This window comes from Papio anubis, chromosome 6 (assembly GCF_008728515.1).
Source record: "Papio anubis isolate 15944 chromosome 6, Panubis1.0, whole genome shotgun sequence".
In the NCBI taxonomy this organism is placed as follows: domain Eukaryota; kingdom Metazoa; phylum Chordata; class Mammalia; order Primates; family Cercopithecidae; genus Papio; species Papio anubis.
Window position 1 is genome coordinate 16550720 of NC_044981.1, and position 19232 is coordinate 16569951.

Consider the following 19232-nt stretch of genomic DNA (forward strand, 5'->3'; position numbering starts at 1 on the left):
AAAACCATCTCTTAAGCCCTTCTGGGGGAAAACGTCACCACCAAGAATTACTTGAAGGCTTGTCAAGTGCTTTAAGGCGCTATAAAGGCAAGACGCAACACTGAGAGACATTAAAAAAAGATAACCTTTTCCCCACTGCCTGAGTTGCTCTTGAGCACCTAGTGGGTGAACAGAGGAGGGAGAAGCGCCCAGGCTTCCAATGGGCTCTCTGAACAGCCACATGGTCATTAGCATCCACAATCTGCATTCACTCCAGATGAGATTTCATCACCGCATCCTATTTATTCATTCCTTAATATAAATCTAAATTATGCTCTTCAAATAGCAGAGAGCACTAGGCTTCAGTAAGGGGAAAGAGAAACGATCACATTAAGAGACGTGCTGCTGCATTTTCATCTTCTCCCTCCCCTGTCACTTCGGTCTTGACAGCCTTAATTCACACAGGCCTCACGGAGCCCTTCCCCGGCTCGTCCCAAGGATCAGCAAACACACGGCTGTCTTAGTTTTCCACGTTGGGGCTCTCTCTAGAGGAAAAGTACGTAGCCTTCCACATTCTCAACTACTGTGGGAGTCCAAGGTGTTTGCAGCAGCTGAATACAACTCACAAGTAGGAAAAAGACACTAAGAAATGCCACAATTGTTGTGTCTGACACATTCAAAAGACAGTTGTCCCCCCTACCCATGGAGGATCTGTTCCAAGACCCCAGCGGATGCCTAAAACCATGAATAGTACCTATACCTACATCTACTATGTTTTTTCCTATACATATACACCCATGATAGAGTTTAATTTATAAATAAGTCACACAGTGACTTATCTCACAGTGAGAGATTAACAACAAAAACTAATAATAAAATAGAACAATCATAACATTATACTGTACTAAAAATTATGTGAATATGGTATCTCTCTCCCTCTCTCTCTCTCTAAATATCTTATTGCATGGCACTCACCTGTTTTTGTACCATGCTTGACTGTGGGTAACTGAAACAGCAGAAAGTGACACCGAAGATGGGGTGTCAGGGAGAACTACTGTGTCAACCTGGATAAGTACACAGGGAACTGAACACATTCTTTCCAGAAGGTGATGCATAAAATCACAGCATGTCCACAAATGGCCTTTGGGAATGACGGGACACTTGAGTTTACAAAATGAGAGACAAGCAAAGCCCAGGGAGCTGAGCTCTGGCCTGGGTCCTACTCATTCCTCCCCACCGTCCCGCGGCCACCACCACCTCTCATTCTGTCGGGGAGGGGACATTGGGCCGAGCACCACCACTTTCCTTATAAAAAGTAATTTATGGTATGTTTTCCCATGACAGGTAAACTGATAGAAGTTTACAGGCAAAAGTATTATTTCGAACTCTTTCCATTTAGGGATAAGACAAGTCTTTTCCCCCTCTGTATGTATTTCTAAAATAGTAAAAATTTTAAATGAACATCCTTTATCGGCTTGCACATATGCTAAAGGCAGGGCACATAAGACTCTTATGGGAAAGTATGCCAAGAGAAAAAGAACGATCAATTACATGTGAATTGAACTCCTAAATGTGCCTTGAACCAGGGCATACGTGACAAATTTTATTCAGTAATTCTGTTTGCATGTGTTCTAACCACGACCATTTCAGCTATTTTCCTGGAAAAAAAAAAAAAGAGAGAGAGAGAGAGAGGGAGTTTAAGCACGCCTAGGGCTCAGAGGAATTTAGATGTTTTCAAGCTTTACTACTTGATGCTTTTAGAGCTTCATGCTTGAGTTAAAGATGAGCACTTAAAAATTAACTCTAACCTCTGGGTTTAGGGCTAGAAGCCAATGACTTCCCCTAGGGTCACTAAAGATGCTATTTGTTGGCTAGATTTGTCCTGGGAGTACTTACGGGTCTCACAACAAAAGTAACAGGGTGTCACTTCAAACCTAAAGACTCGATTGCAACATGGGAAAACATAATAAAATAGAATAATGTTATCAAGAATCCTTTTTTACTATCAAGTCTGAAGCACTGGAGATGATGAGAGGAATATTGGGGTATTGGACCATGAGAGAGAAAATTCCAGTTCTGGGTGTGCCATCCTGAGCAAGTTACGGCTCTCCTCTGCACCTCAGTTTCCAAATCAGTAAAACAAGGGAGTTGGTGAATTTCTCAAGTCCCTCGCATGCTCCAGGTCTCCTATTCCACGCTCCTCGTCTTTCTCTTTGCCAGCAGGGACTGAGTGTGTGAGGAAGGTTGTGCCTTTGACCCCAGAGGAATGTGACAACGGCCTTCCTTGCATTGTTCCCACAGTAACCAGAGCCAGCTGTCCAGGCTGGCTGGCCAAGTTGTGGTGCAGGATCACACACAAGTGGGGGCTTTGCTTGGGGGACTCTGCCTCCAGGCTTCCCCCTTCCCCTAGGTCTTTATCTGCAGGTCGGGACCCTCCTGAGAACACAAGAATGGGCCTGCAATCCTTCCTAAATAATTTTCGGGGGCTTAAAATCCTGGGTGTAGCTACAATCATGTGAAACTCCCCCTTATGACAGTTAGAGGATTTGGATACGTGTTCAATGCTCTGAGTCTGTGACCCTACATCTCGGATACTGTGGGGTGCCTGCAACCTATAGACAGCAGGTGTTTTCCAGGCGCGTTGGCGTATGATGGCACTAGGATTCAAGTGAGGATGAACATCCAAGATGAGAGCTGGAGTGAGCCACGATTTACAACCATGCAGATCTGAGCAGCAGCGACAATGCAGGCTTTGCTCCTTGCCTGCAGCTTGCATCTGAGATCCTAATAAGGGAGGATCACTGGAAAGTATTACCATTATTTTTAGCTTTTCTAAGGGAGGGAGGAGTTTTCAAAAGGACAAAATGGAAAGGAATTTAGGGCAAGGGTGTGTGTAGGTGGGGAGGTGGTGTGGAAGGAGGCGAGAAGATGAGGAGAAATAAGGCTTTCGGGACAGATAAGCAGCTTCCTTCTCCTTCCTTAATTGATGAGCACAGCCAGGCTTCCAGGCTTATGAAACGCCTGGAAGGTGTTCAGGTCCAGGTATGTAGAGGCAAAGGAGTCTTCACAAGGAAACCGTTTTTCTATGAGCATGGCAAATATGCATTCCACGTTGTGGGATTTTTTTCAACTTCCTTTCTTGAAACATAGCTGATTAGGTCACTCATAGAAGCTTCTTGGAAAAGAGTTTCATAATTCACATTTGATTTGAAGGCTGCTTTAACTTTCATAGTACCCCTCAAAATGTCCTCTTTGGTCTTACAGAGATCATGAACGTTCCAGATTAATAGGAGATGAATGAATTCTCCTTAAATGACCTTACTATGTTCAAGTAGCAAAGTGGAGGTTTGAGTCCAGTGGCTTCTGGGGAGACAGTTGTATGGGCTAAGAACACATAACATTTTGAGAAAGGATTTCTTGTCTTTTCTTTTTGGCAATAGATAGTAAAAAGTCTCCTTAGTGAGCTGAAAAGGCCACAGCATATATTCTTCAATTCAGGGACCTGGTAATCGCTGGAACCACAAGTTCAAATGCCATCTAGACCATAAGGACCCTTATGAAACACAAACCACTTCATCATCAACAAACCTATTTGCCTACTAGAACTTTTAAAGCAAGGATGCAAACTATTCAAGTAAACAGCCTTGTGGTGTGGTTGACATGGACCGACAGCTAACAAGAGAACACTGGAATTAGCTTCTCAGTTTCAAAATAGGACCTAAAGGAGTTTGCACTATAGGAGAAGAGTTGCTGCATTTTGTTTAATGGAACTAAATTTGTGCCCATTTAAATCATGAGCAGGTGGCACTTGGTAGCAAAGAAAGCCTGAAAATATTCACATTTAGTGAATGCAGTTGTATGTATAATTAGCTGAGATTTATTTTAAAGTACTCTAATCTTTTGTACTCTTTTCTACAATTCAAACTGGTGAGAAATAGCAGCTTTTGAATTTATTATGAAAGCACAGCTATCGTATTAGCTGTTAAGAAATAAAAAATGGGGAGGGTGTCGGAAAAGTCTCTAATAATATGTACGTTAGGATCAGACCAAAGCAAAGGGCTTTCTTTCTTTCAGAGCAGTGAGTCTGCTGCTGTTCCTGAGAAATGAGTGAGCTACACAGGACCAGCCAGTAGGAGGGGAAATGGGAAGAATCAAAGGTGTGCATTTTAGAAGCATAAGGCTTTTTCATGGAAAATTCCAAACATGTACCAAAGACTCACAATAGAACACCAAATATCCATTACCCAGCATCAACAATCACAAATCATGGTTGATTGTGTCTTCAAGCAAATCCCAGAACTGTAATTTCATCCCTAAAGATTTCATTAGGAACCATAGAATTTTTTAGCTCTCTCATTTTCCTGAGGTCCTGAGAAGTCGAATGACCCAGGGCCATCGTGTCCAACCGTGATGAGGCAGGGGTGGAGCCCGGGTCTTCTCACCTGGGGCCAGGTGTGCTCTCCTTCAAGCCCCACCCCCAACTCCCATCTCTCTTGTACTTACCACTCCCCTCACATGTTTTTAACTGGATCCTGAGCCATAACATTAACACAGAAAATGAGCATGACATTGGCTAGAAATCAGGAAATCTTGAATTTTAATACCAGTTTTGCCATTTTTCTGAGCCTTAATTGTCCCAACTATAAGTAGGGATATGAAATTGCTACTACAAGATATAATTACTTCTGACATACTTATAAAAAGGGTTGACTTTCAACTTGTAACAGTTGTTTTTAAGGTATTTTCACGGAGTTTCGTAAAAGTTGTTAGAAGCCATAAAGCTTAGACTGTGAGATGACTTCTGTGAGGTGAGATCTCCTATGTTAATGAGTGGTGGGGAGACATACATAATTATTACGTAACTGTACCCTGAGAGCATTGCCACGACAAGTTTATTTATTTTTCACATAAAAATTAGAACCATCTATTTCAACATGCTGAAATGGAAGTTTCTATAAAAAACAAATGTTTCATATAATATAAATCAACATTTCCCAAGGAGGAAAAAGGCAGGCCCTCCCCTTGGGGAGGTTCTTGCATCTTCCAGAGAAAGAACAGGCAAGCCCAAGGAAAGGGAAAAGAAACATTCCCTCTCTTTGTCGTGGACTTGCCAAATCCCTGACCGAAGCGGACTTACAATAGAACAGCAAATATTCTCACCAAAGTGTCCAAGCCTGGAAAAATCAGAAGCAAATAAAAGGTTTTGTTTAACAGACTGAAATATACTGTTCAATTACACTCCTGTTCCTTCCAAACGCACATAAAAATACAGTATTCGGGGAGGTGATGGCAATAAGACAATTAGAATGTTTCAGAAATTCCATTCTAAATCTGCCCAAAACCTTGAGATTCGGCTTTCAATGCACCTGCTTTCAAAAGCCAAAGCAGAGGAAATCTTGTCATTTTTAATATCCACTGCCAGCAAATGCCTACCACGCGGAGCCTCACCACAAGACCCAAGCTGTGCACCAGGCGTCAGAGAGAAGTGGTTGTGTGTGGCGATGGTCTACCTGCCTGTGTTAGTTTCCTGGGGTTGCAATAACACAGTACAACAGACTGGGGGGCTTCAACAATAGAAATGCATTGTCTTATAGTCCTGGAGGCTAGAAATCCGAGATCAAGGTGTCTACAGGGCTGGTTCCTTCTAAGGCGTGTGAAGGAGAATCTGTTCCATGCCCCTCTCCCAGCTTCTGGTGGGTTTCTGGATATCTCTGGAGTTTCTTGGCTTTGGACAGCGTAACTCCAGTCTTTACACAGTGTTCTCCCTCTGAGGCTATCTCTGAGCCCCAATTTCCTCTTTTTACAAGGACACCAGTCGTATCAGATTAGAGCCCACTCTAATAATCTCATCTTAACTTGATCATATGCAAAATCTCTTTCCAAATAAAGCCATTGCTCATGGATACGGGGGGGTTTAGAATGTCAACATTTTGAGGGGGGACACAGTTTAACACAGATACCTCCTCAGCCTCACCTACAGGCATGTGTTGGGTAGTGATGGGATATGCTCTGAGAAATGCATCTTCAGGTGATTCTGTTGTGTGGATTTTGTAGAGTCTACTCACACAAACCTAGATGGGACAGCCTACTACACACCTAGGCTACAGGGTACAATGTATGGCTTCCTGGCTACAAACTTGCACTGCATGATACGTACTGAATACTGCAGGGAAATGTAATACAATGGTAAGTATTTGTGCATTCAAACACATCTCAATATAAGAAAAGGTACAGTCAAAATAAAGCATAAAAGATAAAATATGGTCCATCTGTATAGGGCACTTCCCATGAATGGAGCTTGCAGGACTGGAAGTTGCTCTGGGTGAGTCAGTGAGTGGGTGGTGAGTGAATGTGAAGGCCTAGGACATCACTGTACACTACTGCAGACTTTATAAACACTGTACACTTAGGCTACATCAAATTTATTTTTAAAATTTCTTTCTTCCATAGTAAATTAAACTTAGCTCACTGTAACTTTTTTACTTTATAAACACATTATTTAAAACTTTTTGACTCTTGTAATAACACTTAGCTTAAAACATCATCCACTTTAAAGTTGTACAAAAATATTTTTTATATCTTTATTCAATAACATTTTTCTATTTTCATTTTTTAAAAATTTTAAGCATTTTTTTTTTTAATACTAAGGCAGGAGCAGTGGTGCACACCTGTAATCCCAGCACTTTGGGAGGCCGAGGCAGGTAGATTGCTTGAGGCCAGGAGTTTGAGACCAGCCTGACCAACAGAGTAAAACCCCGTCTCTACTAAAAATACAAAAATTAGCCGGGCGTGGTGGTACATGCCTGTAATCCCAGCTACTCAGGAGGCTGAGGCGGGAGAATGGCTGGAACCCAGGAGGCAGAAGTTGCAGTGAGCAGAGATTGCACCACTGCACTCCAGCCTGGGCAACAAAGTGAGGCTGTCTCAAAAAATAAATAAATAAATAGCAAATAAAATAAAATACTAGGAAACAAACACGCATTAGCCTAGGTCTATACAGGGTCAGGATCATTCATATCACCTCTACCTCCACATCTTGTCCCACTGGGAGGTCTTCAGGGCAATAACACACACGGAGCTGTCATCTCCTATGACAACAGTGCCTTCTTCTTAAACACCTATGGAAGGACCTGCCTGAAGTTGGTTTGTGGTTAACTTTTTTTTTTTTTTAATAAGTAGAAGGAAAACAGTCTAAAACAATGATCAAAAGTATAGTATAGTAAGTGCATAAATCAGTAACAGCTGTTTACTACCATTATCAAGTATTATGTGCTGTACCTAATTGCATGTGCTCTACTCTTATGTGACTGGCAGCACAGTAGGGTAGTAGCATCACAGCAAACATATGAGTAATGAGTTGCACTAGGATGTTACAATGGCTACAACATTACTAGGCAATAAAAATTCTTCAGCTTCATTATAATCTTATGGGACTATCATGACATATGTGACCCACTGTTGACCCAAATGTTGTTATGGGGCACATGGCTATAAAATGCAGTAAGTGAGGGAAGCCGAACCAGCTCCCATATAGGTGTCTGTTGTCCCACAGAGGATGCCACTGATGCCTCAGGTTGTCCACTACCGCTTAAAGGGCACATTCAAGAATAGGCATGCTGGCCAGGCGCGGTGGCTCACACCTGTAATCCCAGCACTTTGGGAGGTAGAGGTGGGCGGATCACCTGAGGTCAGGAGTTTGAGACCAGCCTGACCAACATGGTGAAACCCCGTCTCTACTAAAAATACAAAATTAGCCGGGCATGGTGGTGCATGCCTGTAATATCAGCTACTCGGGAGGCTGAAGCAGTAGAATAACTTGAACTCAAGAGGCGGAGGTTGTGGTGAGCCGAGATCATGCCATTGCACTCCAGCCTGGGCAACAAGAGCAAAACTCCGTCTCAACAAAAAAAAAAAAAAAAGGAATAGGCATGCCATTCTCACTCATAAGTGGGAGTTGAACGATGAGAAGACATGGACACAGGGAGGGGAACAACACACACTGGGGTCTGTTAGGGAGTGGGGTGGGGAGGAGAGGGAACCTAGATGACAGGTTAATAGGTACAGCAAACCACCAGGACACATGTATACCTATATAACAGACCTGCACGTTCTACACATGTATCCCAGAACTTAAAGTAAAATAAATAAATAAAATAGAAAAAAAAAAAAAAAGAATAGGCATGCCATGCTTATGGACACACCCTAGCAAGTGGTCACTGGCTTTATATGGATATCAAAGCTTCCCTCTTGCCTTCCCTCCTGCACCCTCTCAACTCTGGTCTTGTGGCTATCACATAATCTGCATGTCAACATGGCCTCTTCCAACCACATGCTCCTGTCAACTTTCCATCCTCTTCTGCATATTCAGCCCACATTTGTTCCTCCTTCTTTCATCCCTTGTACATTTGGGGCAATCTGAGAGGGTATCCCAGAAAAGGAATCCAAATACATTTTGATCTATTCCTATGGTAGGCATAATTATTAGGCCATAAGTGAGACCATGATGGTTACTGTTGACTATGCTCTTTTGCAGTTTTAAAAGTGCCTTTCATGCATAATAGTTGCAGAATAGAATTACTTAGCCACCCTAATAAATAGCAACATCATTATTCCCAATTTATAGAAGAAGAAACTGAAGCCCAAAAAGGTTAGGTAAGTCAGCCATGGACACACAGCTAATAAATCACAGGGCCAAAATACTCATCTCTTCGAATGTCAAGTTCTATGTTTTTTTTTTTTTTTTTTTTTGCAACACATAATATGACACAGTCTATATCAGATTATCAAAAAGGATTAAGTTTTTTCTTGACTACAAGCAATATGAGCAATATGGTAGCAGTAATATCACCTCATGTTTGTATTCCATCTTTGAAAACATTTTCCAAAATGTTTTAACTTTAGGTCTTATTTTTCCTTATAAAACTCAAGTGAGTTATTCCTAGCCCCATTTTACAGATTATAAACTAAAGCAGAGGTTCTGCAACTTGCCTAAATAAACTAATGAGTTGACAGTGGACCTGAAGTTAGAATCACTGTATCCTAATTCAAAAACTAGTATGGTTTTTCAGAGGGGATAATTCAACCTAACATCCTTGGAGACATAAAACTGGAGAAGATAAAATAACATAAATGAAGAATAAAAAGAAGAATCTTGGATAAGTTCCTACATATTTTACTGCAGGAAGAAGCCACATATATTTCTGTGATGGGTTTGCAGAATGGATCCCAGCACTGTGAAGGAGGCCAGTCTAGACGGGCTCCCATATCCCTTAGAACACATAAAGGAAGAGCTATTCCAAGCAAGTCATTCAAGACTCGTGATTGGTGAAAACAGAGAATATATTTTCTAATTCATGATAGGCCCCAACGTTCTCTTTGGTCTTTCACAACCTGAATTCATGAAAGAAGGATTCCAGAAGGAAGTGGAATCTGAGCTAATGCTAAAGGAATAAACAGCTTGAGAAAAAGTGGGAAGAAATGTGTGCTAATATGTTCAAGAGACCCTGTGGTTGGAGGTATGTGTGGGGGGAGATAGAAGTGGGAGAGGAGGAAAGCAGAGGTTACATGATAGAGGGTGTCAAAGGTCTTGCTGAGTAATTTGAGTTGATTCTGTAAAATCTGAGGGACTTCTGAAGATTTCTGAAAAGGGGAATGCTTTCATCAGATATGTACTATGTCTACTGTTTCTAAGTGAGTGACTCTCAAATCCACAAGTTGAGCCCTGACCTCTCTTTCCAAGATGCAGATCTGTTTTTCCGAATGCCTGCTGCGTGTCTCTACACAGCTGCCCTGCTGTGGTGCTTCCAGTTGGGCATGTTAGATCTCTACAGTCCCTAATGGCCTGTGATTCTAGCGGAAGTTACGAGTCTGAAAATTTGACATTTTCCTTGAAAAGACTGAAAATAAACAAGGAACAGAAAAGTCATATTCGAGAGGAAGAGCAAAAAGAGGAGCATCTTTACATCGAAAAATCGAGTCTATGTTAGTCATTTCTCTCTGGTGGTGCTCAGGCTGTGAAACTGCATGATGCACCTGTGCGCATACAGGAAGGTGGATGTGTGCATAGGTGGGTATGTGTGATGAGAGGACACAGGAGGTACTGCTAAGGCACTCTCCAAGGACACGTGCTCTCAATGACAACCCAGAATGGTTTTCTTGCCACTCAAAGATGCTACTCACACGTGGAGAGGCTGGCTCTAGAAACAATTAAAGTCCAGAATAAGGATCCTAAATTGCTCAATATTTTAAACATTCCATGCCACTGTACCCAACTCACACTCATTTTTCTAACCATCTCACTCTATGTCTAATGAGCGAGTCATCCCTAAATCCTTATGAGGCCATGTAGTGGGGAGTGTCCCCCATAAAGACAGGTGAAGAACTCCAAGATACTCCTTTAACAGGAATAAAGGTATTTTTCTATTAAAATTTCCTTCTGTTGCTTCAAAAGAAACAATATTGTGCACACCGTTACATTAGCAGAGAGGAGAGGAAGCAGAACCTTCACTCACACAGCGTGTTATGAATAAGGTGTAATTTATCAGGTAGAGAAATTTCTCTTCTCTTTTCTGGACATAGCTTCCAACAGCAAAAATTAGAAGTGTAGGTGGGTTGCCACTCCACTCACTAAATTTATAAAAGATACTCACACTTTTCACAAGTCTACCCCCATCTGCCCACATCCAGCATCTATCTTCGCTGTGACAGAAATAATTACTATCCGCTGTACAGCCTTGACTGGTGGAGCTGGCCAGAATGTTGCCTTACGGGGGTGTATCACCTTGAAGTCTGTTTACCTGCTGGTCCACGTCAATGATGTTCAGCTGCACTCCGCGCTTCCACATCTGTTTAACTTCCACTCACACTCATACTAAACTCTACTCCAGAGCCACTTGACCGGGCCTCTTCTGTCTAAGGATGTGGCTGCTCCATGTATTTCCGATGACAGAATAGCAAACCATTAACACCCCAGAGAACCAAAGGGCTTCGACTTCAGGAGACCTCCTTGTGGGCAATCGCGCAGATACCATGACTTTCCAGTCTTTTCAGAGGTATTCTTCAAATTCCACTTTCGTTCAGGCTATTCACCGCTAGGATGTGGACACATCATTGACGTGGACCAGCAAGTAAACAGACTTCAAGGTGGCTATCTTGAACACTTATTACAAATGTGTAATACTCCATTTTTTCCTTCTAGATTAAAGACTATCCCTTTCATGGCATTATTTTACCCAAAACCTCTCTAAAGTAGATCTTGCTCCTGTCCGGGTTCAGGAAACTCTCAATTCACATGGAAGTCCTGCATGGCCTTCCAAGTGAGGGTCAGGTGTCCCTCCAGGATGCTTCCACCATATTTTGTATTTCCGTCTCACAGCACCTTTCTTGGTGCACGGTAATTGACTAGATATGTTCTATCCACTCTCCAATAATAACTATAACATAGCGCTATGTGGGTAGGGGCCATTTTTACCTTGTCTACCCTTGTATCTTCAGAACTTAGCACTCTGCTTGGTACCTGGTGGACTCTCAAAAATATTAGTGGACAGATTGACTGAAAATAGAATCCATGGTTCTGAATAATGGCTATTTACTCACCCCAGTCCAGCATGGGTACCATTATTTGTTACCCCATGAGCCCTCACCATGGCCCTCAGCAGCCCATAGCCATAGCTACTGCCTGGCACTGACCATCCCTACTAGGAATATGTCACACCCCTAAATGAGACTGTGAGCTTTCTCTGCTTAAAGACAATCAGAAACCAAAAGCTATTATAGCTTTCTCCTTCCAGAGACCCAAGAGGCCTCAAAAAATCTTAAAATAGGGAAAGCTTTGAAAGGCAGTATAGGTAAAGCCTAAAGCATTTAGGGGTGGGAGCAGTTATCCCTTTGTGCATAAACATCTTTGAAGGACAGGGCAGCATTGTGAGTCTCCATTTTCATGGAGTGCTAGGCTAGCATATTTTAAAGAAGGGGATATCTTTTATGACACAGATGCTTGCACCATACATTGTAAGTAGATTAGGATATGTTTATGCCACAACACACAATCATTTAAGATGATGTAACTGAGGGACAAAAATAATCTGGAGGCTAAAGTGATCACCTCCACACAAGAATAATCTACTAATGGTGTAACAAGTGATTCCTGGAAAAGATGATCCTGGCAAAACAATAACATTTGTTTAAGTCCATCAAGAGGTTTTTCCTGAAAATCTACTATGCATTTAGCCCTGTGCTAAGATTTGTGGGAAATACGGAAGAAATCACTACCTTGGGCCAGAGCTCATCTCCTCCACCAATCTCTAAACCCACCAAAGAGACACTATTGTCACATTTCCAAAATGCAAACGAAATGCTGTCCCTCACACGTCTACAGCTTTTTGTTGTTATTGTTGTTGTTTTTAGATGGAGTTTGGTTCTTGTTGCCCAGGCTGGAGTGTAATGGTGCAGTCTCGGTTCACTGCAACCTCCACCTCCCAGGTTCAAGCAATTCTCCTACCTCAGCCTCCCAAATAGCTGGGATTACAGGTACATGCCACCAGGCCCAGCTAATTTTTTTTGTATTTTTAGTAGAGACAGAGTTTCACCATGTTGGCCAGGCTGGTCTCAAACTCCTGACCTCAGGTGATGCACCCACCTCAGCCTCCCAAAGTGCTGGGATTACAAGCATGAGCCACTGTGTCCGGCCATGTCTGCAGCCTTTAATGACTCGCCATCATCGTGACTATAGTCTGAACAGGATACAGGGGACCGCACTCAATCCCACACTGGCTCATCTGTCCTGTCTCAATGAGTGAAACTCTCCATCTCATACCCTGGGACTCAGCCATACCCTACTACAGTTCCCGGGGTTTCAAAGGTTCCTCCACACCCATGCCTTTGAAAATGCTGCCCTTCTATGCTTAGAAGCACTTCCCAAGACCATGCTTCCTGTTTATTATACATAATCCATCTCAACCATCATCTCGGGGGTCTTTCCTACACACACTCCTTCATCCTTGGTCCTGATGTGATATTCTTTCCATCCCTTGCTTCCTGTGCTCCATTTATGAACACTGCCTGAGTAACTGCTCTCTACAAGCCCCTATGTGAGGTCCTAGATGTACAACATCTCATAAATACATACAAAAGTCCTGAACTGTAGGCAGTACTTACAGATGACAAACTAGGCTCAGAAAAGTTCAGTAGCTTGGTCAGGTTCACACAGCCAGTGAGCTCGATGCTTTTGGCTCCAAGGCCCTGGTTGGCTTCTAAACACACCACCTAACGATGCTATCATATGTCAAACTTGACACTAAGGCAGACTCGCGTGAGATGCCCACCCAGAGCCCAGTGGTTCTTACAATGGGAAAATCACATACAAGAAAGTTCTGACATGAGACTGGCTGTCAAACAGACACCTCTGCAGGCCAGGAGTGTGTGTGTCTAAAACCAACTGGGTGGCCACACTGTTCTGCAGTCTGTTTGCCCTCCAGTGCTTTCTTTCCTGCCTGTCATGCAGATGATTGTGTAGTGTGTTCCAAACAACAGGACGCATCAGTTTCTCTAATTTATGGAGTCAGCCTAAACTCCTTTTGTTTATGACCACAACACACTAACTCTGTATGTTAGATGTTTCCAACAAGCATCAAAGCCTCAATTGTTACTGCCTTTTGTTTTGTTTTCCAGTTCTGCTAATGCAAGGGACAGCCTGTCCTGGTATTTATTACTAGAGTAATGTCAGGTTTGGGGTTAGCTCATAAAATACCTCTCCAGTTTGGCTTTCTTTGCAAGAGATCAAACATTCTTTTTTTTTTTTTTTTTTTTAATGGCACCATCAAAAAGAATCAACATATAAACATGTTTCAATAGGCATTATTTTTCCTCTTAGTGGTTTCCCAATATTTGGAACTCTTTATTATTATCTTTTGCTTACAAATAATGAAATATTTCACTATTTTCTTGCAAGCCTCTTCTGAGACTCTTTATCATTTTTGTTCACAATTAGTGCTTTGTGTCATTTTTTGGTAATAATATTTTGGGGAAAAAAACTACCCTAGTAATATTTGGTTTATCAGGTGACTTGATTTGGGGGGACACTGAGGAAAATGAGGTACACTTTTATCTCGTTTCTTCCATCCCATTCTTCCACCTTTCTTCCTTTTCTCTCTCAGCAAAAGCCTTTACTACATATCCCTATAGCTTCTTAGTCTTTTCACTTGGTTGGCAAAAGAAAAATAGCATGAGATTAAAATACAATTGCTGCCTTCTTCCTTTATAGCGCAGACTTCCCACTCATAAACTCCTGTCAATGCTGGTAAGAAAAATCAGACTACTATTTTATCACTGCGGGAGAACTAACACAGCATACTTTACCTTTCTGCAAATAATTCAGTCAGATCCAGCATTTCCAAAATGTTTTCTACTCATTATAAAAGCCCTACAAATGCCAAGTGGACAATAAACAGGCTCCGCCCCAAAGGCAGCCTCACTGTTAATGGGGGAACATGAGAAGCATCCCATTAAAAATAGGAACAACACGAGGATGTCTACCATCATCTCTGTTATTTAACACTGATCTGTTAATCTTAGCCCATTTAACTGCATAAGAGAAATAAATAAGAGATATAAAAATTATAAGAGGCAGTAAAATTGTTATTAATTATAAATGCTATGACCTGAGCAAGTCAGTTGAACAACTTATCAATTAGAGAATTCTGTAGGGTAACTGAAACAAAAGAATATACAAAAATCAATAACCTTTCTAAAGGACAACCAGTAAAAAGGTATCCCATATTTAAATAGCAACAAAAATATAAAACGCCTAGGGATAAACTGAAGGAGGACTATATGCAAGATCTACATAAAGAGGGCCAGGCGCAGTGGCTCAGGCCTTTTATCCCAGCACTTTGGGAGGGCGAGGCAGGCAGCTCACTTGAGGTCAGGAGTTCCAGGTCAGGAGTTCAAGACCAGCCTGGCCAAACATGGTAAAACCCCGTCTTTACTAAAAATACAAAAAAAAATTAGCCAGGTGTGGTGGCAGGCACCTGTAGTCCCAGTTACTCGGGAGGCTAAGGTGCGAGAATCGCTTGAACCTGGGAGCCAGAGGTTGCAGTGAGCGAAGATCGTTCCATTGCACTTTAGCCTGGGCAACAGAGTGAGACTCCATTTCAAAAAAACAAAAAAAATCTACATAAAGAAGATTGTTAAACACTACTGAGGGACACAGAAGGAGATATGAACAACTGCAAAGGTCTGTCTTCTTCTTGAATAGAAAGTCAATGTCAAGAGAATAATTCTTTCTATATTTATCTATAAACGTGTATCCGGCCACTGCAGTCCAGCCTGGGTGACAGAGCGAGACTCCCTCTCAAAAAAAAAAAAAAAAAAAACGTGTATGATGTCAAAAAATACCAATTAGAAAGCTAATTCTAAAGTTCCTATGGAAAAATAAACAGGAAAGAATGGCCATAACAATGATAGAAAAAGAAATAAGAAAAGAATAGCATACCAGATATTAAAAATATTATAAAGCCTTAGAAATTAAAACAGTGTGCATGGGCACAGGAATACTTAGCAAGGTCAACAGAAAAGAGATCGATCCAAATAAATACTGGACTTCAGTGAATGATAAGGGTATCACTGCATTTTAGTGGGAGAAAGAACTTCCAATAATTGGACGGCCACCTAAAAACATGACAGATCCCTAATTCACATCCTGCACTAAAATAAATCCCAGGGTGACCAAAGATTTAAACGTAAACAATGAAAGCATAAAAATATGAAAAAGAACCTTGACAACATTATGCTAAGTGGAAAAAGTCAGTTGTGTAAGGCCGCACATTATATGGTTCCATTTATATGAGATGTCTAGGACAGGCAAATCCATAGAGATAAAACATAGATTAAGTGGACACCAGGGGCCAGAAGGTAGAGGAAATGGGGGAGTGAGTGCTTAATGGGTAAAGGTTTTCCTTTTGGGGTAATGAAAATGTAAAATCAGGTTGTGATGACAATTGTATAATTCTATGAATAGACTAAAAACTCATTTATTAAAAGAGTGAATTGTGGCTGGGCACAGTGGCTTGCACCTGTAATCCTAGCACTTTAGGAGGCTGAGGCAGGAGACTGCTTGAGCCCAGGAGTTCTAGGTTGCAGCAAGCTGTGACTGCACCACTGTACTCCAGCCTGGGTGACAGAGTGAGATCCTGTGTCAAAAAAAAAAAAAAAAAAAGTAAATTTTATGATATATGAATTATATCTCAATAAAACCTTTTTAGTTTTTATTTTCTTTTAGAGACAGGGTCTTGCTCTGTCACTCAGGCTGGAGTGCAGTAGCACGATCATAACTAACCACAGTCTCAAACTCCTGGGCTCAAGTGATCCTTCCACCTCAGCTTCCCAAGTAGCTGGGCCCACAGGCATGTGCCACCACGTTTGGCCATTTATTATTATTATTATTATTTTGTAGAAACAGAGTCTCCCTGTGTTGTCTAGACTGGTCTCTAACTCCTGGCCTCAAGTGATCCTCTCATTTTGGCCTCCCAAAGTGCTGGGATTACAGGCATGAACCATTGTGCCTGGCCAAAACGATTATTTTTAAAACACTAATAAAAAATATGGGACAATTTAAAAATTATAATCACTGGGTAGAAGAGACCTAAGTATGTCAAAAAATTAAAAGCCAAAAAATAAAAACCTGATAAATAAGATGACCTACATTTTTTTAAAACCCTGCATGGAAAAAACATAAAGTCAAAAGACAAACAGAAAAATTTTAAATAAAATAGCCTAAGACAAAAGGACTAAATTTCTTTTGAGCTGTTACGTGCTCCTTAAAAAAAAATCAATTCACAGGATAAACCAAAAACGTTGCAGAAAAATGGGCAATGAGCATGAATATACATTTCCCAGAAAAAAAAATAGGAACGGCTTTTAAACATACGAAAGTATATTCAACCATCACCATAATAACAGAAACCCATATTAAAGCTACTAGAAGATAGTAGTTTTCACCTCTCAGATTGGCAAAGATCGTGAAGTTTAAAAACATCGTCTGTGGAAAAAAGCACACTCAAACAGTGCTAGCAGGAGCATGCAATAGGATGCATGCCAAATTGGAGGGCAATTTGGCAAGGTTTACCAAAATTAAAACTGCATATTCCTTTTGATCCAACAATTCCCCTTTAGTAATTTCTTCTCCAGAGATCCTTGCTGACATACAGCATGCTATTTATAGAGGGTTCTTCACTGAAGCATTGTTCATAGTAGCAAGTGATTGGAAACAACCAAAAAAAAAAAAAAAAAAAAAAAGGTTGTCCATCAATGTGGGACTGAATACGTTATGGCAAAATCATACGATCAAATACTATTTAGATACTAAGAAAGAATAAGACTGTTCTATGTTCTGACAAGAAACGTTTTCCAGGACACACTGTTAGGTGAAAAGACGTAAAGGGCAGAATAGTGTGTAGGGTATAAACATTGTTTTTAAAAACCCATATTTTTGCTTATATAACCGTAAAATATCTTCAAAAGGACTCACAAGAAAATGATAATGGTACCTGCTTCTAGGTGAGAATTCAAGTGACGTAGACACAGAAATAAGAGAGACGGTTATTTTTCCTTGTACATCTATCGTACCTTTGGTACATTCAGCAATTCAAAACAACATTAACGCTTCAAAAAGAAAGAAAAGAAACCAGGCATGCCAAGGACACTGAAATATAAACGGAGCAAAGCATGTGGTCTAATTTTGGACAGCTTTGTTATTTATAATATATTTAAGAAAAAAAATAAAGTTTTTTAAACCCTCAAAATTGACTGCCCAGGAAACTGATTTCCACTTTTCCCAAACAGAGGCCTTCAGCTAAGCTTCCTGTACACATGTCTGCACCCCCTCATCACAGGAGACGGGACCACCTCCAAGACCAAGTAGATAATTCAATCTTCATAATTCATTCAAATTTGCCCTCTGTTGTAGCTGGAGATATGCCAATGAGAGGGGTTTGTTTAGATTTATCCTCAGGATGCAAAGAAAAAGACCAATTTTATTTGTTCTGCATAGCTGAATTTTTAGGTCTTCCAATGGTCATCAGTTAGGGTTAAAACAAAAATGGCTGTAAAAATGTCCTGACAGGAGTTGGAGGCCAGCCTTGCCAACATGGTGAAACCCCGTCTCTACTAAAAATACAAAAATTAGCTGGGCGTGGTGGTGGACGCTTGTAATCCCAGCTACTTGGGAGATTGAAGCAGGAGAATCATTTAAACGGGGAGGCGGAGGTTGCAGTGAGCCGAGATCACGCCATTGAACTCCAGTCTGGATAGCAAGAGCAAAACTCCATCTCAAAAATAAAAATTAAAAAAATAAAAAATAAAATCTCCTGACAAAGACTATAGTGAGCTCATCAGACACTCCTTTAATATGCTTGTTCTAAAGGGGACAGGGGTGGAGAGAGAAGAGTGGAATCTGTCTGCAGGGCCCAGCTCCTCTCAGACACCCGTGTTGGAGGAGGTTAGCAGAAGAGTGCTCAGCGTGATGGGCCAGCAAAACTGAAACGTCCCAGACTCCAGTGAATCTTTTCATTTTACCTCTCCTGCAGAGATTCTCGCAGCAAATCCCTGGGTTTTTCACCTTGCCTGTCAAGCACAACTTTTTTGATTCCCTTGAAGACACATTCATTATCACAAAAGAGGTGGTAAAGCTTACTTTCCCCCGATTAGGACCATTTTTAGCATCACAGCCGATTTTCCACTGTCCACCTGATGGACTGGAGGGCAGAGCTGGCTGAAATTCACAGGTAATCCCAACTTTATTTTAGTCAAACATATCAAACTTGCCTCTTCTAGATGAAAAAACAACCTCATGTTCCTTTCTTCTTTGTTCATAGGAGAACAAAATGGGAGTGATGTAATTAGTGGAGACAATGGGAGTAATTAGTGTGGTTTGTACACAATGTAGAGAAACTATTGAAAAATTAAATAAAAAGAATTTTATGAAATATTCTATAAAAGTCAGGCTTCCTACCCAGAGGGCCTTCAGAAAAATTTCTCTGAATCCCTGATGCCTTGGGTATCCAGTATGCAGTATATCTGACACAAGAGATTGGAGGATCCAGGAGTTCATTCTGGGCTGTGTAGTGATGCCGTAACACTCACTGCTATTTTCCAAGCTTGAGAATAATTTAATATTCCCCTAAAACTATCTGGTTAATTGCAAAAAGGTGCACTGAGCAATGATTTGCAATTACAATAGTTAATTATTTTCGTTCAGA

At 41.2% G+C, this 19232-nt stretch overlaps 1 protein-coding gene across 9 annotated transcripts in view; it reads right to left on the reverse strand.

Annotated features, from left to right (window-relative positions):
- ATXN1 (ataxin 1) overlaps positions 1-19232 on the reverse strand; it is a 456230-nt gene that overhangs the window by 239300 nt on the left and 197698 nt on the right. The gene's annotated exons all lie outside the window — the stretch shown is intronic.